The sequence below is a fragment of the Amia ocellicauda genome, chromosome 4, assembly GCF_036373705.1.
Source record: "Amia ocellicauda isolate fAmiCal2 chromosome 4, fAmiCal2.hap1, whole genome shotgun sequence".
Lineage (NCBI taxonomy): Eukaryota > Metazoa > Chordata > Actinopteri > Amiiformes > Amiidae > Amia > Amia ocellicauda.
Genome location: NC_089853.1, coordinates 37261774 through 37284255, shown reverse-complemented (window position 1 = coordinate 37284255; position 22482 = coordinate 37261774). Strand labels below are relative to the sequence as shown.

At 39.7% G+C, this 22482-nt stretch overlaps 1 protein-coding gene across 2 annotated transcripts in view; it reads right to left on the bottom strand.

The window, feature by feature from the left end:
- The window catches only part of LOC136748351 (tyrosine-protein kinase CSK), a 75826-nt gene that overhangs the window by 25325 nt on the left and 28019 nt on the right, over positions 1–22482 (bottom strand). Inside the window, exon 2 of one of the 2 annotated variants that reach the window (XM_066702027.1) lies at positions 18568–18645. The exons of the other annotated variant lie outside the window; for it this stretch is intronic. The gene's annotated coding sequence lies outside the window, so the exon portion shown is untranslated. The remainder of the gene's footprint in view (positions 1–18567; positions 18646–22482) is intronic. 2 annotated transcript variants of the gene reach the window in all.

Genomic DNA, 22482 nt, shown 5'->3' with positions numbered 1-22482 from the left:
GTTGACTATGCAATCGAAAGCTACAAGAGCATGTGCAAAATAACCAGGGTAGGAAGAAACAATGTTCTGAAGTCTAGACCATTCACTCACAATAATGTGGCATGCCAGCCAAAAGTACAGGAAGTGATTACACTTAAAACAGTCACATAATCTGCTTTTAAATGAGCTCAGGGACAAGCTCCAACTCCTGAGTGCCTCTTCCCAGTCACTGCTGACTGCTCCTCTTAGGACCGAGGTATCCGTAGACACAAATACTTCCGTTTGTTGAACAGAAAATGGTCTTCACAACCACATGAAAATCAATAGACGCTGGATACTTCATTTCAGAGCTCAGCAATTTCCCTCTCTGTCCCTGCTCAACTCACAAGCTGTGATTTTTCTTTTAGCTCATTTAATGCACACCAGGAAGACGGACAAGCCAGAGAAGCTCACCAGAAACCTTTCATTCTTGTCTCAATGGAGATCTAATATACACTGCTCAAAAAATAAAAGGGAACACTTAAATCACACATCGGATCTCAATTAATGAAATATATTAAAATATCAAAATCTTTACTGTACATTGTGTAATTTATTGAGAACAAAATGACATAAAGGTCAATGGAAACCAAAATCACCAACCAATCGAGATCTGGAATCAAACGCACACCGAAAATCAAAGTAAACAATTTGAAATCAGAGGCTGGTCCAACTTGTGTGAATTTCATCACAGCAACTCATAATGTTAATCAGTACTGTGAGTGGCCCCCACGTGCCTGTATGCACTACCGACAATGTCTGGGCATGCTCCTGATGAGACAGCGGATGGTGTCCTGGGGGATCTCCTCTCAGACCTGGATCAGGGCATCAGTGAGCTCCTGGACAGTCTGTGGTGCTACTTGGCAGTGTCGGATACAACGATACATAACGTCCCAAAGGTTCTTAATTGGATTTAGGTCTGGGGAACGTGAGGGCCAGTCAATGGCATCAATGCCTTCGTCATCCAGGAACTGCATACAAACTCTGGCCACATGAGGCCGGGCATTGTACTGCACCAGGAGGAACCCAGGGCCAACTGCACCAGCGTAAGGTCTGACGATGGGTCTGAGGATTTCATCCCGGTACCTAACGGCAGTCAGGGTACCGTTGGCTAGCACGTGGAGGTCTGTGCGACCCTCCAAGGATAAGCCTCCCCAGACCATCACTGACCCACCGCCAAACCGGTCATGCTGGATGATGTTGCAGGCAGCATAACGTTCACCACGGCGTCTCCAGACTCTTTCACGTCTGACACATGTGCTCAGTGTGAACCTGCTCTCATCTGTGAAGAGAACGGGGCGCCAATGGCGGACCTGCCAATTCTGGTGTTCTCTGGCAAATGCCAATCGAGCTGCACGGTGCTGGGCTGTGAGCACAGGTCCCACGAGAGGACGTCAGGCCCTCATGCCACCCTCATGGAGTCTGTTTCTGACAGTTTGGTCAGAAACAATCACACCAGTAGCCCGCTGGAGGTCATTTTGTAGGGCTCTAGCAGTGCTCCTCCTGTTCCTCCTCTCACAAAGGAGCAGATACCGGTCCTGCTGCTGGGTTGATGCCCTTCTACGGCCCTGTCCAGATCTCCTCGTGTAACGGCCCGTCTCTCGGTATCTTCTCCATGCTCTTCTGACTGTACTGGGAGACGCAGCAAACCTTCTTGCAACGGCACGTATGGATGTGCCATCCTGGAGCAGCTGGACTACCTGTGCAACCTGAATGGACTGCAGGTACTGCCTCATGCTACCAGTAGTGACAAGGACAAAAGCAAAACACAAAACTAGAGAAGAATCAGTCAGGAAGGATAAGGAGAGAGCAATTTTCTGTGGCACCATTCCCTTTTTGGGGGTTGTCTTGCTGTTGCCGCTCTATTGCACCTGTTGTCACTTTCATTTGCACCAAAACAGGTGACATTGAATCACAATCACTTAGGCTTTCTAACTGGACAGATTGATATCCCTGAAGTTTAACTGACTTGGTGTTATACTGTGATGATTACGTGTTGCCTTAATTTTTTTGCGCAATGTACAAAACTGACCATAAACCCAACAACAGCAACAACAAATAACTGGATCATGTACATTGTAGATCTTGATAATTCTGTGGCATTTGATTTCATCATTGATTCCATTCAGGAGACAAAATATTACTTTTAAAGGCAGGTGTGACAGTAAGACCTATGTATTGAAACATTGGATAAGGAAAGCCCTGAGTTACACAATAAAAAAACATGATCTTGAGCAATCTTGTATGAATTGAACAATGTGGCAGCGAAATGATTGCCGCTTCAAGCCCATACTGAACTGTACTTGCATGAGTGTAGTCATTTAGCAGACTTTAATCCCCTTTGAGACTAGAGGATGAGAGAAATGCAGTATGAGGCCTGAGACACTGAGGCCAGATGGTTAACTGTTATTAAAATTACACTGGTTATGGTTTTGTACACACAAACCCCCATAACTGTAATGGGCACACCCTCTTTAAACCAACCACTAAGATCAATACATCAAATTAGAACCCAGCTCAAAGTTTCTGGCAGCAGGTTTAAAATGAAACCTTAAGATTGTGGGAATGTGCTTCTTTTTAGGGTCAATATGGTAGACAGAGGGCATCAATGCATTGCTAAGATACAAATTTTGAGATGGAAGTTTGGAAAGGAAGAGGAGGCCATACAAAAATATTGATTGGTTAATTTGGAGGATTTCATGTTGTGGGGAAATTAAGCTCTTGAGATAAAACCCAAACAGTTTTGAAACTAAGCTTTGTTGAACTATAAGCTTAAGATTGATGCCAACTAGTCTTGCCTGAGAGTCTCCATTCCTAATCACACTGACATGAATTGGCCCATTTCTCAAGCATACCAAAGCTCAGAACCAGTAAAGACATAAATGGCTGGGGGATGGGTTGCTCACGTCTCCTGATCTCACCAGCTGCTGTTCAGTAAAGTAACATACACAAACAAAACGAACGAGCCAACGCAACTGGACTCATAAGCGCACTCTTCATTTGCTACAAACTGGATTATCTAGTGCTGTGTAACTGAACCATGTCAAAGATCAGCAAAACAACAGTATGAAGCGCATGTGTATGCTGCATGTGTATGCTGGACAACACCTCACTGCAAAGTCCATTTTATATCCGGCAGTCCGCTCACAAGACTGTGGTGGAGAGCGACCTCTAGCCAAGATGCAACTGAGGGAGTGTGGGGTTATTTAGAGTACCAATATTCTCAAAATATCTAAAAACGTGAAGAGTCTCCTGTAGCTGCACAGGAAGTTGTGAGAAATTTTATAGAAAAGGGAAGAGGCAGATTTTCCGATGCTTCAAACAGCAAGAGGCAGTAAGTTTGCTTTCAGTTGTGGCAGGTGGTTGGAGCCACCCACCTCCTAACTTTGAAATCTAGCCTTGCGGAAGAACAGCCTCAATGTAGTCCATCATTCATTCATACTAGTTTCCACTCCACACTCTACAAGAACACCAGGGCACAGGAAGGAAGCGATAGCAGATGCACAACTATTATTAAGTTAACAAGCAGATGCCTTTATCCCAGGTGACTTACTTCCCGCACCCCCCCCAATTCGGTCTCTAAACATTAACCTCCAATGTACCACAAATACACAACTTTAGAAGGCACAGTTACTACCAACAAAAAGCATTCAGTCACACATCACAAACTTAAAGGATACCGAGTAGAATACTATTTCACAAATGTTGTGAATGAGTAAAGAGCACAAATGTGTGAACGTTTATCTGAAGAGGCAGAACAAGATATATGCTTGAAGGTACAGGACACAAGAGGATACAATCTGATAGATAGTAGTGATCACGTTCTGTTTATTAGTATGAGAATGAAATCAGCTATTCCTAACCAAAGACGAGGGCTGAATTTTGAATTAAGACTAAAAACATCACTTTGCAATATAATCAGAATGAAGAAAATATCTACATTCAATTGGAACTAGATTCTGAAATGGAGTATTCTTGTAGTCCATTATATATAGTTAATAAAAATCATTTGTTTAAAGTGTGATATGCATACTTCCAGACTTCTCATTTACTTCCCAAGTGCTCCGCATAATCTGATGCTACAATGTATTAAACAATTTGATTGATGAATTTCATTCTACTGTGATTTGAGTGTGTTAAAGTGCACATTACAGTGCCTGCAGCTTCGGTCTGAACTAGTGTATGCTCTGCTGAAACAGGAAGCTTTTAACTGCAGACTGCAGCAGATCTCTATGCAAACTATGAGTGCCACATTTAGTTGCACTGTTACAGATTTAGACATCTCTTTAACGCCTTCCAGAGGCAATGCTAAAATAATATCCAAATTACAGTTAAAGACAAGAAAAAAATTGAAATGAAACTGTGGGTTTTTGTGCTTAAGAGCTAGTTTATACAGACTGGGTTACAGCTGTCTATGGCGTAAACCTTCTGCCCTTCATATTGTTTCTCGTTTAGAATCCTCTGTTAACAGGTTTATATTTAATTTATTTCATTTTACACACACATACACCCATTTGTGTTCAGATTAAAAGTGTAGACTCGGGTGTGTAAATCAAAGGGGGAAAATCCTATTTAAATGCATCCAAATTTCAGGTTGTAACAACAAAATGTGAAAAAAATCTCCAAGGGGAGGGGTGGGAATTTTTCATATAGTCACAATATGTATTTACATTTCTTACTTTCAACTGTCATCTTAAATGTAATGTTATTCACCAGCATCATAATAGTAATTCTAACCATTCGTCTTACTCTTGTCAAGAATATGTTGCGCTTTCGTTTTTCACATTGTCCATTTCTACCAAAAAAAAGAAACGAAACAATTGTATTCATCACTTCCAGACGTCTGGTATAATCCTGCTGCTGCACATCCAAAACTATTAATGGAGAAGAGGACAGAAGATGTCCTCACAAAATGACAACGATGAGGCCGACATTCAACACTACAGTCCCAACAGGCATTCTGCTTGAGCTTCAGTCTTGGAATTCTGGGGAAGCCAATACTCTGCATTCCACAGCAGCAACAAGCGCCTGGTATTCACCGCCCTGTCCTCAACACCCGATCGGCTCAATCGCTCAAGGGCAGCAGCAACTTCCTCAAGTATTCCAGCTCGGCTTGTCAGTTCTTACAGTAAACACTAGTGCAAGTTGAATAAGTGAGTGAGGGGGAAGAAAAGGTGGGGAAAGGGAGGAGAAAAACAAAGGTCTCTTCACCTTGTTAGCTAATACTTTATTTTGTCAAAAGATAAAAGCAATGGATGTCCTGTCGATCTCAAAGAGAAAATTTGATTGAGTTCAAAGTAAAATAAACAAACCCATCCCTCAAAACATAAAACAAATTGAGTTGAACGCAGTCATTTGTATTTGCAAATTCCATCCATATAAGATGTATATGCTGCTGTAGTACAGACGTTAAAATGTGAATGATTTATTTCATGCAGGCTCACTGAACAAAACTGAAAACTGTTTCTCTAAAAAGTTACTAACATGAACACAAGGAGCATAAACCAAAGCGCTGTGCAGGGTTGGAAATCAATCGGTGATAAATATACTTGACCTGGTTAATCAACAACGGGCTTCACCACATTTGGTTAAAGCCAGTTATTTTTAGAAGACGTAGTAAGCTATTATGGTGGATATGCTATGTAGAAATAACATGTTTCTTCTGGGTGTGAAAAACTGAAATGCACCGAGTAAGAAATGCAGGGATTCGAACAAAACCATGACGAAATCTAATTAAAATGCATTTGAATGTGTGTGCAGTCGTAAGCGATGATAATGCATTCAGATCAGCTAGTGAGGGGGAGTAAAGCTCTAATTATACTGTACATGCCATACACCGCGCTTCCTAGTGTTACACTTTGCGCAAAACATACAGGCCGAGTTAACGAGAAGACATTTTTTCATGCCAACTCGAACATAATCTATTTTTGGACAGCTGTGCATCATTTGGCAACAGAAGAAGGAAGTTCATTTTACATTTAACACTGTTTTCCCTCGGTTTGTTGGCTTATCTGAGGAAGCCACTGTCTCTCCCAGAGGCCCTCAATTGCACTGACCACTGGGGTCAATAAACTTTCACTGTGCTACTCTTCAATCCTATATGCTTTATTCTGTAGATTAATGTGGTTGTGAGGATCTAAATGTTAGTTTTGTTCAGTTTTTGCTTCACCCTTAAGATGAGGTGCATTGTTATGTTTCTGAAGGCACAAGGCTGCTACACTGTACAACAAAATTTGCTCCACACTGTGAAAATAACTCAATTGTTTCTTCTAGCTTGCACAACCAAGAACAAAACTTTCCACATAAAAGGGGATGCACAATGATCAAAAACAGGTGAGGTGTCACTTTCAAAAGGCACAAAGGTTTTCATGAGAAATAGGCATCAGTACTCTTCAGCACGGCTAAGAATTAAGCCAAGCATTAAGTCAAAAGTGTCCTTGCATCAAAAGAATAATCAAATCAGTACAAGTGATTGGATTTCACTGCAGATCTCCCATCACTAAACATATACTTTCAAAACACTTTTCGGAGTGGATTTATGTTGCTGACAATAAATAAATAAATAAATAAATAAATAAATAAATAAAATACAGGTTAATCATTACCACACATGCCTATAAAAACATGGTCTACCTAATGTTTTTCATATTAAAAGCACCATCTATCAACACACCAGCAGCTGAAAAGAGCTCTGATGCAAACTAAGTATTATTTGTTCATGTATTCCTTGCCAGAACTATCCTACTATTGCCACAATGAAATACAGCAGATGTCTCTACCTCAACTGCTTCTCTTATGTGCATTATGGGGTCATTTATGTATTATTATTATTATTTTTTTCTGTTGGCTTTTAGTTACAAGATTAGAGATACAAGGTCATCTTCTACATAATTTCTGGAAAAGACATCAGAAAAGCTATTTTAACTTTGTTACTTCCTGTAGTCGATGCCCGGGGTACAAAGTGCATTGAGCCCACAGTACACAACAGGCATTGACCTATGCCTAAACTAGTGTTATTTATCTACATATCTTTTCAACAATAGGTAGATTTATTATGCTTACAGTTGGTATTCCTAGAGTTTAAGTGCAGAGTAGAGTACAGTCAAGCAATAATAACCAAACTGGGGAAAAAACAAAAACATCAACAGGGTCAAATTCAGTTCAAAGTAGCCTCATCATATCTCTAATTTTCTACAACTTTAAAGCTTTTTGCTAAATAATGATAGTATCCCAAAAGCAGTATTAGTACGATAGTAATAACAGTGTACAAAAACAGATATAGAAGGCTAAATTGAACAATTTAATACTTTAAATCTGATTTCAGTTGTGTAGGTAACATTTAACAATATTAATAATAATTAAAATGAATCAAACCTCTATTCTATTTGAAATCCAGCATTAATTCACCAATTACTGTGTGTTATTGCTTTGCTTGAGTTTGTAATTATGAGCACTGTGGTCAATATTCAGCTGAATAAGGTTATTAATACAGGAAATGAACACCGAATATTAGAGATTCAGGTCAAAGCTGGGTTTTTGCTAGGTGTTTGCTTAAGCATGGGCTATACATAAGCTGGTGGTATACAAAACAGGCTACATTGTACCACAAAAATGACAAAAAACAATTCTAAACCATGTGGCCACTCTATGGGCATTAACTTGCATACAAAGAAGGTAAATAAAAGGGCTTTATGGTTGGCTATGAAAAACATTTTTATCCTCCAAATATAAGCAACATTTGCCTCATTGTCAACATTGTGTATCAGGAGTTCTTTTGAGGACAAAAACATTTTTAAATTAATTAACAATAAACTTATATAATCTCCACTAGAAACAAAAAAATAAGTAAAAGCAATTCATTCAAAGACTTCAAGAGCACGTTTTTGGGGGACCAGAGCAAGTGAGACTCATGCACGGCTCACATGGTTTTCATAAATCTCAAAATGAATGAAGAAAAGGAAACGCAAACCCTGCCTCCTGAATCCTGTTCGTCAGAAACTTGGCCTAGTAACAGACGCAGTCCCCGAGCTATGTTTGCCATGGCAACCTACCTCCCTGTTACATAAGAGCCCTGCCTGGGAGTATCTCCAGTTCAAAGCATCTCCGTCCCCACTGACACTCATTAACTTCGTTAACACGGTCCCGGGGGGATCGGAGTGCTATGCCAGGCCTTCACACTTCCCCTCTGCCTGGAAAGAAGCTTAAATCAAGAGTACCATTTTCAACAGCATTAAAAAGGCAGTTCATTATAACACACAGAAGTCTCACATCATAGGTAGCACATTTCCTTTAAAAACCTTAGGAACAAAGCTTAAATGGAGTCTCCTCCCTCGTCACTAGGAAGTGCAGCCACACCAGCCAAGATTTATACTCAGCCTTTGCCTAAATTCCCCTTGCTATCTTGCCTTTTAAATCGAAATTGTCTCGGGGTCTGATTTGTAATTATTAATATTACTCTATGTGCTGCATGCTGCTGTTTCTCTGAAATTCTCTGCAGGCTGAATACACCGGTTTGTGGATGGTCGTGTGTACTGTACAACCACCACAAAACCGCTGTACTCTGAAGGGTACGGAGTCGGACACAAGGAGAACACCACTGACACTTCAATTCAAGAAAATATAATGAAGGATAGCCAGGTGCAACCTAACATTCCTTAAATAAAAGGCAACAACTGCTTTTGCACATTTGAGACAAAGGTCTCGCCAACTTTGTAACTGCAGTTGGACAATGTTGTAGGATAAGCATACTGTACATACGCGCCGAGAGAGGAATAGGACTGAATGGACACAAACTGACAGTGATTCACAGCCAAGTGACATAATATGCAGAGTGTGCAGTAGTGAGTAGGGAGGGTGGATATTTTGAAAATGCAGAAAACATTTTATAATAGAAATCCCAGCGCAACATATGCTCGGTTGCATTTTTTTTTTGAGAGGGCTGACGTCTGTTTATATAAATCTGTTGTTTGTGGTGAAACTTTCTCTCTGGCATGGATTTAAGTTTGTCCAGGTCTCCTGACAGTGATGTCACCCATGTGCATAGATTCACCAGCCTTGTACTGAAACAAAACAGAGCTTCTACTCACAACATGAGAGTTTACGCAATCCTGCAGTCACTTTATTCAGAATGTAAAGGGGTTTGGCCTTTTCTCCGAAGGTAGAAAGAGCTGGGAGGAAACCGAGAGCTTCTGGCAAATGGATTTAGGTAAGGCTGGGACAGTGATAGGCTTTTGTTTGGTTTTGTTCTGCGTGTGCAGGGACTGAAGCATTTTCCTTCTCTAGCTAGCTACTCAGGGAAAGAGCATTCAAACAAAAGACTGGAGTCTTATGTAAACAGATTTATCTCCGTGGGTTGAACAGCAGACCATATTACTGTGACACCCTTTGAGCAGGCCTGCAGTTACACTGGCAGCGACGAAAATCATTGTCTAGGGTGAAAAGCAGCAGTGGGATTGAACAAAGGCAGACAGATTCCAGCTTCGCCACAGCTCCCACAGGACGGCAGTCGTCTGTATTAATGTAGTGAATTCTGCTATCTTCTGTTAAATGGCAAATGTATGAATCTGGCAATGAAAAGAAAATGGGACCCTTGGTATGATTTGAGTTTATGCTCTGACCTTTCAGGCACTCACACAGAACCCAACTGTTTCAGAAGCTTAAACTCTGTTATCTCACCGGGGACCTTTCAGCCATGATTGGGTTATAACGGGACAATTTGGAGGGTTTGAATCATAGTCCAGCAGCAAGAGGAATTTCCTGCAGCCCCATTCAGATGCTTGGCAGTAATTGTCAGTATATGCAGTCTTGATCGCTTGTAACACCTACAACTTGGCAAAAGCCACATACAGAATTATCCAGCACACAGAGAGAGGAGAAGAAAAAAAAGCTTGGGGTACAGAGATGGATTAATGGGACACAAACTGCACACCTTGTCTTTTCAAGCAGTTAACATCTGCTTTCTCCACTATTGATAAAGCCATGCTCCTTAAAGTGTAGAAAGATGGTAGGAAAGACACGTGGCACTCAGCAGGGTTTTCTGAATACAGGAAGAGTGGGAACACTCATCGGAAGCAGTCAGTGGAGACCTCACTGAAGGATACTGACACTGGGCAGGATGTTGTCTCCACTTCCGGTTGCCCCCTACTCGGCAGGATTAGTGTATATTTAAAGCCTTAATCATGAATTCCATTATTTTATTGATATCAGATTGGACCTTTGCTGTGTTTGATCTTCCACTGGTCTGTGCAATATTTGTAAACACATATGTGTTAAAGATCTTAAATGACAATTTCATAAAAAGTAAAATATATATATTTTTTTCCCACTGCTAGTTAAAACCTACTTGAAACATTGCTTGCCGCAGGCTTCAAATTAGATGCAGAGATTTCAAAACATCAACATATAATACTGATCGGATGAAACTCGTCAGTCCCTGTAGTCTTGGTTATCCCTCTGACCATTATCACTAAGAGCCAGCTCACTCCAGCCCCTGGTCTCCCATCACTAGGGGCAGTCAAACTTCACTAGCTGTCCTCATTTCCAGCAGCCTAGACATCTCCTCCATACTTCTTTGTGCCTTGTGGCCTCAGTGGAGGTCCCAGCATGGTGTTGCCTGTGGAGAACACAGGCCTTTAAACTGAGCGGCAGTCTGTGTACACAAAGCTAGCATTGTGGGATTAGTGTCAGCCCAAGAGACGGGCAGGATGAGAAATATGGAAATGAGACCTATTCACTATGCAAATACCCCCCCCAACCACAATCCTAACCTCAGAAGTTGCAGCATTTCGCCCACTGATTGGTGAATAACTGGCTTTCTGGTCCCAAACTTGGACTTAATGGATGTCAATCAGGACCAGACATTGTACACTGGGCAGTTATTACACAAGCCAAAGCTGGCAAGAAGATGCCCAACTTCTTCTCAAGGCAAAGTCTCAGAAAATATTTTCTCTTTCATAGAATTACTTACAAAGCGAAGGAGCAATCCACTGCTGTCTGTACCCAGTGACAGTGACTGGTTGTGACTGCCGAGCAGGAAGGCTAGAGATGCACAGTTGTTGTAGAGGCACATGGGACAAGGGTGAGAAATGCTTTTGTGGACAGTTTTGTGTGGGAAAAATCCCAAAGCAAGTTGTTTCACCCCAAAAACTGCAAATACATCTACAGTGAAAGGTCAGCATTTATGTAAGAGATCAAGAGCTGCCCTGTGGTCAAACTGTCGGTTTTATTGGTTTAAAAAGTGGCAGATGAAAGCAGATTACACTTGCAATTTGAATAACCTTTCTGCAGTTATCTTTTACATTCTTTTAAATTAGTCTGCCTTTTAAGACTCCACCATGACCATTAAGGCTTGACATGTTATGAGATGAAGGCAAGTTATGTTACTATAGAATATAGGCTAGTTCCAGCCTCAGCATTTAACTATATCCTTCAAGATAATATTGGTCTAAAAATGCATCACACAGCTAATAGAAATGCAGAAAAAAGGCAGAGATGGAAACACAAGCCTTTTTAATTGTCTCCAATCAAAAACATACATTAACTGAAGTGCAAAGGTGACAGCTATTTATTTATTTTCAGCTCCATGATGTAAGAAAGTCCAAATATCTTTGAATTGACAAAACCAAGTCCTACTGTTAAGTGTTGTAAGACAGGCTCATTGAACTGTTGCTAATTGTTTTGAAGGAATATTGTGTTACTGGACTTTATGTCTGTTGCAAAAAAATGTCAGCACACACACAGAACAGAGTGAGGCCAGATACCAGGGAGTCAAGTGACATGGTGGCACACAGCTGACATTAAAAGCGTGGCATTTGAATACAAATATCTTTAAATTTGCACCTCTTGTGCACAGGTTGTGTTTTGCTAGGTTTACAGCTCATTAACAAGTGCTCAAAAAAGACATTGTGGGATTAATGAATTTGTTAAAAAAAAAAAAAGAAAAATGATCTCTGTGGAGAGCAGCTGTTATCTTTGATTTGAAAATAAATCAATACTTGTTACACAGATCCCCCAGAGATATTTCTATAATAGGGCTCAATTTTCCAATAGTTCAATAAAGGCAGGCTATTAGTACACCCCTAATTGCATTCAAGAAAACAGACAGTAACAAAGGCATTTGGCATTGTTCATAGATCAAATATTAAGAAGACTATGAAACAAGACGTTTGTTCCTAGCTTAACAGTACAAAATACAAAGGGGTTGATCTAAAATCATGCCACTGCAGAGGGAAGATGCCAACAATGCTATAGGCTACTTAGTCAAAGGTGTATTATTTATTTAATAATAATGTAATACAGTAGATAGATTAAGAATATCTGGAAATATTGAGCAAATGTGCATGAAACCACAAATTCTCTTTAACCTATAAACCAAGAAACAAGATACAGTCACCCCTTTACTCCAGTTTTCTGACCCCTTGTAAAAAATACATAAATAACAAAACAAACATCTCCCCAGCTCCAATAAGTGGGTGTTCTTTAATGTTGTAAGCTCTGCAGATCAATAGTCATTAACATCCCCTTCAGGGGGAGGATGACAAGAGGCCAGGGTGTACCATGGGTTAATTAAAGAAATCAAAACAAGCCTTTCCTAGATGCTTGGGTTTGAAAAATGTGTTGGCCCAAGGCTTGCTTCACCGCCGTCCACAGAAGACAAATCACCCCTCAACTGAGAACATCAGAGCATCCTGGAAGGACGTCTTTAAACTGAGAGGCAGTGAGCAGAGCGACCCACCCTCATCACTTTCTCATTAGTCGCTCCAGCACCAAAGACGAAGATCACCGCTAGCCAGAGCCGCACAGTGTGACAGTAAGAAAATGGAGGCCTTTATACTCCTACGCTGCAGTCTCTCTCCCGCACCCTTTCCGAACAAAAGCCCAATTCATTTCAAAGAAAACTTTAAATTTGTAAGGGGGTACACAAAGATGTGTGTATAAGATATAGGCTACAGTATTAGAAGAGAAGCAAATCAAGCAGCACAGAAATAATCCCCCCCCTCCACCATGAAACCAGCAGGGCATCTAGTGGGAGGAGGGAAATAAAGGCGTATGAGGTTATTGTGTGAATGTCTTGCCCTTATTCAGATCACAGGCTTCTCGTTTCCATTAGCATGAAAAAGTATCCATCTGGCAGGGCTGGGCAGTGAAATCCGTGCACTGTACACCGCTTTGCTTAATTGGCAAGGTCTGTGGTAAAGGGTGCAGACACTGGCTGGGTCTTGTTAAAAGAAACTCGGCGGTAAGAAGTGGAAGAGGAACTAGATCTACAAGTCACAGCATGATTTAATACATACCGTCTGATGTGTTCACATTACCCAGCAAATCACAAGACAAAGTCACATCACTTGCACTGTCCTGTTATGGCATTACTTACTTGGCACTGGTATTATTGCAGGCAAGATTCTTCCTATGCATTTCTACACCTGGCATTCTAATGAGAACAATGTGAAACCCCTCTCAGAGATAAATGCAGAATAGGGGAAACTTATATACCGGTGTAATGACTTATACCCCCAATACATGGCTTATACAGCATCATGTACAGGTAATTGACTTTATTAATCAAATATGCTCAATCAGTTTTGAAAAGTCCTTTCAGAAGCTCCTAAACAGAAATGTTCACATTCATGTTTACCACATGAAATAGTCTGAACAGGACATTTAACATATGCTGTATTATTTATCTAAGGCTATATAAAAGTTCTGAACATATAATAAGAGAAATAGCACTATAATGAAAAGCAATGAACAGAATAGAAACTGTAGATTAAGGGGAGATTAAAACTGTTTTAATATGGCAAACTTTGATAGTGCAAAAGCAGAAAGATTTGCTAAAATTAACATAAGTTGACATCTCTCAAATTGTCTAAATACATCCTTCTTAAAGTTGTGTTTCAGTCCTTGATAACTGGTACCAATTAAATGATACCAAACTCATTTCAAAATGACTTGATACAAATATAAAGAATAAACGAAGACAACCCCTAAAATTGAGTAATTACTGCCTTTAACTTTATGTAAAGCATAATCTAAAAAGGAAGTGGTTTGCACTCAGATTCAAATGAAGCTCATTCAAGTGACTGCAAACATGCAGCTTCATAAATGGCCTATGAATTATTACTTAAGAAATAACAGTTCTGTTCTACAAAGAAAATTTATTTGTAAAATGTATTATCTTGAATTGCTATGTTTTATCTAGTTGAATTTGTAATGATTGATGCCTTGTACTTCTGTATTTTTGCACTTTGTTTGCACTTATGTTGCAAGTCGCCCTGGATAAGGGTGTCTGCCAAGAAATAAAATTAATAATAATAATAATAATAATAATAACAACAAAGAGTATCTAATATGTCAGGCTGATGCTCAGAAACGTTACACAAACATTGTGGTTATATCACTATTTTGTCTCTTAGTGGAGGGTCAGGGCAGCCAAAATATGGTAGTGCCTGCTTGTACACCTCACTGATATTCGACCGAGTGATTCCCATAAGCCTTGTGCCCAAATGTCTTGCTTGCACATCTCAAATCTGGCACCTTCAAAGAAAGTACAGCGAAATCAACCAAGTAAAGATCCTTTGTAAACATACCACTGATAAATCCCCCATTTCCAGCAGAGCTTCGGGTAGAGCAGTCTGAGAGCATGGGAGATCACTGAGCACGAAAACAGAATGATAGGGTATCATATGGTATTACTATAGCACAGAACAAAGTGAAAGAAGAGAGAAATGGCGCGGTCAGAAATCACACACTGTTCATAGTGCTGCAAGCTTAAAGTAAAACACTACAGCTCTCACACTGTAGTCTCCGCACATGTATAAACCGAGCCTGGAGAGGAGAGGGGAGAGCTGCACAAATCTCGGATGCTTTAGAAACGAACGCTGTGTGCCGACAGGAATCAGGAAACCAATCTCAATTAGAGAGTGAGCTCCCAGATAGGCAATCTGTGAACCGATCAAGAAACTCAAAGGGTGTCTGCCCCCAGAGACTAGCCCCACTCAAGTTTTCATTTAATTTCTCATATACATCCTCAGCCCTTTCTCTATCCGACAGAGAGAGAGAGAGAAAAACTTTCAAAAGGAAAACCTATATACATAAATAAATATTTAAAATGAGCATCTGACTGAAATATTTATTGAGATTCAGGAGAAGTTACAGAAATTATTTCAGCTCAATTTAAACCCCATGGCTTGCCATGAATGTGTCACGACAAGCTCAAATGTACAGTTTAACAACAGTACAGTATGAACGTCGTTTTCCATTTGGATAACATTTAGTTTGAGGGTTTTTCACTCTGGGTTGCAAAGATCTCCATAACATTACAGGGGACAAGAAAGAACAACCTAAGCATTTTTCAGAGGATTCCAACTGCGCTCCAGTTGTCCTTCACAAAAAAAATAATATGAATCAATAACACTTGGTTTTCTCTTTGTTTCTTACGTGACTGGTTGGGGGATAACTGCAATCTGATCAGTGCAGTGGGAGCGCCCAGAGATTGATCAGCTTAGCTCTGAATAAGCGGAGATTGGTCTGGATCACAGTCCCTTGCTGCCAAGTTCAGAACAGAGACTGAATCTCTGTGCACTCGATACTTCGCTGCCAACTGGATGCTGCAGTATGGAGGCTCCCTGGCTTCACAACAGAAACATTTACACTACTAGTACAGTGCAAAATCACAGCTGTACCTCATCATGTACAACGAGTAGTTACACACAGAAGTCCAGGATGAAGGGCCAGTCAATCAAATTTACACATTCAGTATGTGTCTGAAAGCTATACAGTGGAATTTACTATGACTGTGACGCACAATTGGCAGGGTTATGATGGAGGACAATAAGGCCTCCATGATAAATTGAAAGCTGGATTGGGTTTATTCCAATAATTTATGTTCCAATGTATCCTTTCGCATATCATTCATATAGAGTTAAAAACAAAATGCACATAAATGAATAAAGGCTTGTTAAAGAGGGTCTAATACAAGAGCTAATCTTTTGGTGTGTAGGCAAGAAGGTGGATGTAGCCTAAATCTCAAAGAAATAACAAAAAACAAAAGATATATATATAGAAAGATAGATAGAAAGATAGATACACACAGAGCTTTTGTGGTAAATCAGTTGCCTACATACCAAAATTATGTATTTATTTTGAATTTAAGTACTGTTAATCTATCATAAAATGCTATATCCAAAGTAAAAGCATAATAATAATAATTATGAATACAATAGTTATCATTTATGTTAATTGTTTAAACAAATAAACAAAAGATAACATCCAAAGGCTTCATGACAGTGGTACAAATTAAAAGGAAATTCAAACCTATGGGATACAATTGCAGTTTCTAGAATACCGTAACAGCTGAAAGAAAGAACACATCTTCAACAGTCCTAAAATAGGCTGACTGAACTGAACGAAGAAATAAATACATCTGTTCTTTCCCCAGTGTGAATTCACCACACAAGTACTAGGATCCACACAGATGTCTTATGGAAACAGACTGATTTGTCGGCCAGCATGAGTGAGTTAGCTCATCAAATACTATTGGTCAAACTGCCCGGCCCTTCATACTTACTCATCGTTTTATAAGAAGTTAGCTGGTGATTTGAAAAGTAAAGCCTATTTCTAGGCCTCACATTGTACTGCGGCACTATAATTAAGCTGTGGATGCTGATGTTAGAGCAGAAGTGACTTTTGATTGCAGTCACACAATATAATTTGGGATCGTCTCACAGCTGATTTCTGGTAATAAAGCTCTTTCTCTTAGGTGGAGTGAGATATAGGTGGAAGCAAATCAGTGGAAGCCTATTTCACGGTCATTTAAGCAATGTGTCCACCATAGACATATTGTCTGCACTGGGAGATCTGGACGGCAGTGTTATGGTCATACTCTCCTCACTTTCATCACTTCGTCTTTCAGTTTTTGAAATTCGTACGAGAAGTTGTTCTGATTGAGCTTCCACTAAGAAGTATGAGAAATTCACAAGGCCTTCAATAATGAAGACCGAGAAAAACTAACCAAAACTACAAATACGTGGTCAAAGTATAACTGGGTTAACCAAAGCATGCAAAAGAATTGCATTCACTATATGCTTTTTGGAAAGTTTTTTTGCCTGACCGAGTTTCAATGGATGACTTTGGATTAATGCACTGGAGACATATGGTAGGTTTCAGGGGACAACAGATTTTTTGAGGCTTGGTCCCAGCTTTCATTTCACTCTTGTGTTGTGTGAGACTGTGTGTGTGTGCGAGAGAGGGATCTTAAACAATGTCTATCTCTGTAATACCTATATGCAAATAGTCTTTCAGGCATTTAAAAAAAAAAACATGTAAAGCTGCGCCTACCTGGAATATTTGGAGGATCATCTGGTTCACTCTTTCTGATCGAGCCCTACAGCACTGCATGACACTGCTTCAACTCATTAGATATTGCGGCTGTCTCCACCATCTGGTTGGTAGACTTTTTTTTTTTTTTTCTTCTCATCATTTTTTTTGTATGTCTGCCTTCAAATCTCATACCAGTGAAATGTTTGTACCCATCTGTTTTCCTCCAGCACCCCCGCCCCCTGCTACCCGCTTCATAAAAGAGAAAAACAAAGTTGCAAAACCATTGAACACCTAAAAAATTAGGTTTAATATTATAGGAAACCACACGTGTATGAGGGAACATTCATTCCTGCGATAAAGCATAATAGATTCTGTGATACGCTTCTCACGTGATTTACAGAAAAACAAGTTATACCTGGAATACCTTGCATGATACAAACCTTCTTGCTTGCTTTCTTTATTTAAACAATGTAGTTCATAGGTAGTGAATGAAATAAGAAGTGAAGATATTCTAAATTCTTCACAGTAAAAAGTTTTTCATTTATTTGTTTGGCTCAAAAGATTAAACAAAAACTAAAAAACATAAAAACAGCTGTTAACAGACGTCATGTTTTCCCATTTAAATTGAATGTATATTTTGAAATAGAGAAACATAGATAAGTTACATAGAGAATCCAGCCTCATAGAAGCACACACTTTTAATTATTATCATTCATTAAGAATTTAAAAGTATTGCCATATCACTACATAGCATACATCTGTGAGTTATATATGAAAGCAGACATAAGTAAGAACATCAAAAATGAATTGGCTTGAGACTGATGGCTCATACACAGCTACAACACAAACACAATCCAACACGTTCCATTTATTTATTGTATTAAATTTATTGTAATCTGTTCAATTGACTTTGAACATGAGCAGCTTCAATTTAAATAATATGCAACTCTTCCAACAGTGTGCAGGTTTTGTGAAATATGAGGTGGAGGAGATCATGTTTCCTTTTTAGCTTCTGAAACTGAAACAGTGTAATGGCTCTAGCTTGATAAAGATACATGTACATAGGAATACACACACACATACAACACAAGCACTACAACCTACTGATTCATAGTAACACACTCTGTAAAATGGAATACAAAGGGTATTTCAAGTAGCCATAAGTTAAGGACACCGTTCAAAGCATTAACCAGCGTCCCCAACTGATCATTAAATCCACAAACCGGGACTGACCTGGGGAGACCGAAGCCACTCTCACGGGTTCCTCCAAGACGCACTCGCCAGGCAGATGGCCACTTTTCACTCCACGATCTGCAATGGGGGTAGAAAAATGAAATGAAACATGTCAAGAGACCAGATACACCACAGGAGTTGCGGTGTGCAGCGACCCATGGATCCCCAGTGCAATTCTCCTTCACCCACTCACTAAGTGCCCCCTCTGCAGCTTCCTGGGACTCAGTCAGCAGGTGGCACAGGAGGGCTTCCGCATCCTCTGGGTGGCGGGACGCAGCCCAGTCTCTCGGCTAGTGGCAGACTACAGTCTGGAAAGCTGCTGTGTTTCCTGATTTATGTTCCAATGGGAGCTTTCAATTACTCTGTTTTTTTTTCCCCAGGTAGGCTTATTTTAGATTTTCACTGCTGATAACTTCAAATGTGTTGATTCCTCAAGGTATTGTAACCAGAAAACACAAGGCTTTAAATGCATCCAGTTAGTTGTAAAACTAGACCAATTAAGGAGCCCAGAGGAACAAAAACCAGAAGACACAATGGCCCTAAGGCAGACGCATGACACCCCGGTGCTGTTAAAGGAAAGCCATTTCTCAAAAGGCAAACAAAGACAGGGATCTCCCCTGGATTGTTTTCAATAGTTGGGATGGAAGACTAAAGCAGCTGGGTGGCAGAATAAAGAAGGCCAAAATAAGAACAATACCATTTCTCATGTAATTTGTGTTTGTGTAGCTGAAAAGGCCTGAGGAGAATCTTGAGTGACTAAAATTAAACACAAGACAGAACAGCTGAGCTGTCAGTCTTCATGGTTTCCGAGAACCATGTAACAACAGACAAAAACAAACACTTAGAAACTCTGTATGTTCAAAGATCCAGTCAAAATATCCCTTTCCATCAAATGCTGTAGCTCAAAAGCCCACGCTCAGTACTGTTAAAGACAAACTCTGACATGACAATGACGAGAACAGAATTTCAGTTGTAATAAACAGTGTTGACAGCTCCAAAAAACTGATTTATTTGAAATAGTGCTAACAAGTCGGGTTTCCTGTACTTGTACTTAAAATCCAATGACACCGGTTTGTCGGCCAACACCTCTGCAGCCAAAAGGCTGGATTTGTTTTTGGAATATGATCCAAAAGTAATTAATTTTACCCACAAAACAAACAAAACCCTGAGTCTGAATGGAACTGGTTACATTCCATGGTAAGATGTGTATTTCTTGTTGTACAAATAAAATGTTTTCTCGGAAAAAAGGGAAACAAAAGAATTTCAACACATTCTTAACAGACAATTTTTATTTATCAAAATTATTAGTAAAATGGAGAAAAAGCAATAGTAAATGTTAAGGTTGAACATTGTGCCAATTTCTGAATCCATCACAATATAGCCTTCTTTCCCTATCATACAGTATTCAGTTCTGGTGTAATTACCGTTAACTTGTCCCTTGTCAATTACACACGAGAGTTTTTTTTAATTATTATTATTTTAAAGGAATAATTGCCATAAGACTTTAATCATGTAATGGGAAATAGTTACTGGGTCTACTTTAATCAACGGCACAGTGTTCAAAAAAAGATAAGGCTTAAGTGTTTTGTTATAGTTAAATCTCGCCTACAGGGCCGTTCATTGTGTCTCTAATGAACCTATTGCATAATACATAGAACTGTGCTCCCTTTAAACTTGTGTACATTTTTTTTTTAAGTTAGTCCTGTATATTCCTCAGTGTCATATGGCCTATCTGAATGTTTCACAATGTTATTTCAAAGGATCTGTTTTTTAATTTTCCAGGTGATTTTCTAAGTTTATTTGATGTACTTAATTTTGGGGGAGTAAACTGAGGGATTTTCAAAAAATAAACCTCAGAAAAGGCAAACAATAAGTCTATGAATAAAAATGGAAACATGCCGATGTATTGTGTCTTAAGCCAATAAAATAAAAGCAGTTCACAGACAAGCTTAGTCTTATTAAAGTACTGTACAGTTTCTAGTTTCCCCATTCTTTCTTTTATTCAAGACAAATCACTGCTATGTGTGGTAGTCAACACATTTTAATAGCAAATATTTTTTAACGAATTATAGAAAGACGGATACAATTGATAGTAAATTGGAAAAGTTTTGAAAAGCCTTGCAAAATACGATTCAGTTTTTACATGAAGTATAAAACAAATCGGGTCACATTACTGTAGAATAGAAGACAATCAAAGCTTTTACTTTTATGTAAGGTGGAAAATTATAGTGTTTTGAAAGTTTAATAAAATAAACTACACATTGTTAACAAATGAAGGGCTCGACTTAAATGAAAATATCACAATCTAAAAACAGCAGTTTGCCTAGTTCCAAATATATGTGCCTTTTACTTGATTATTATTTTATATTTCTAACAAAGTCTCTTTCTAGACTGAGCGCTCAGTCTCTACCTGGTAGGAGTAATGAAACCTAATGAAACTGAAGCCCTGGTATTTAATAACACATTTGCACTGTGAAGAGCAGCAAAGAGCACACGCTGCACTACTCCTTTACACAGTCTTTAACATTACTGCAATCTAAACGCTGGGAATGGGTTTTCAAAGCAAACGGGTATATCCACATTTTCCTGCAAGGTATAAACAGAGTGAAACTATTAACCCTCAGTCCACACTCCCCGACAGAGTTATTCTCAGCATGACCAGACAAGCACAAAATTCCCAACCCTGGACCATTATCTGTATTCAGCCACTCCTTAAGATAAATCTATGAAGAAAAAAATCAAGAAAAAGAATGTTTGGGTGCCTGCTAGGAATCTAGTACCTCCCCACCGACGACCCGCGGACTCAAATGCACATCCCCCAATTCGGAAACCAAACCTACTCCAGTGTAAAAAAGAATGAACCAAAGAAAATGACAGAAAGTGGACAAAAAAATTAAAACTAGGTTGTCAAGACCCTACGCAGTGAAACAGTTTCAAAAGCATGTCAATTGTGTATCAATGTACACTCACCTAAAGGATTATTAGGAACACCTGTTCAATTTCTCATTAATGCAATTATCTAACCAACCAATCACATGGCAGTTGCTTCAATGCATTTAGGGGTGTGGTCCTGGTCAAGACAATCTCCTGAACTCCAAACTGAATGTCTGAATGGGAAAGAAAGGTGATTTAAGCAATTTTGAGCGTGGCATGGTTGTTGGTGCCAGACGGGCCGGTCTGAGTATTTCACAATCTGCTCAGTTACTGGGATTTTCACACACAACCATTTCTAGGGTTTACAAAGAATGGTGTGAAAAGGGAAAATCATCCAGTATACGGCAGTCCTGTGGGCGAAAATGCCTTGTTGATTCTAGAGGTCAGAGGAGAATGGGCCGACTGATTCAAGCTGATAGAAGAGCAACTTTGACTGAAATAACCACTCGTTACAACCGAGGTATGCAGCAAAGCATTTGTGAAGCCACAACACGTACAACCTTGAGGCGGATGGGCTACAACAGCAGAACACCCCACCGGGTACCACTCATCTCCACTACAAATAGGAAAAAGAGGCTACAATTTGCACAAGCTCACCAAAATTGGACAGTTGAAGACTGGAAAAATTTTGCCTGGTCTGATGAGTCTCGATTTCTGTTGAGACATTCAGATGGTAGAGTCAGAATTTGGCGTAAACAGAATGAGAACATGGATCCATCATGCCTTGTTACCACTGTGCAGGCTGGTGGTGGTGGTGTAATGGTGTGGGGGATGTTTTCCTGGCACACTTTAGGCCCCTTAGTGCCAATTGGGCATCGTTTAAATGCCACGGCCTACCTGAGCATTGTTTCTGACCATGTCCTTCCCTTTATGACCACCATGTACCCATCCTCTGATGGCTACTTCCAGCAGGATAATACACCATGTCACAAAGGTCGAATCATTTCAAACTGGTTTCTTGAACATGACAATGAGTTCACT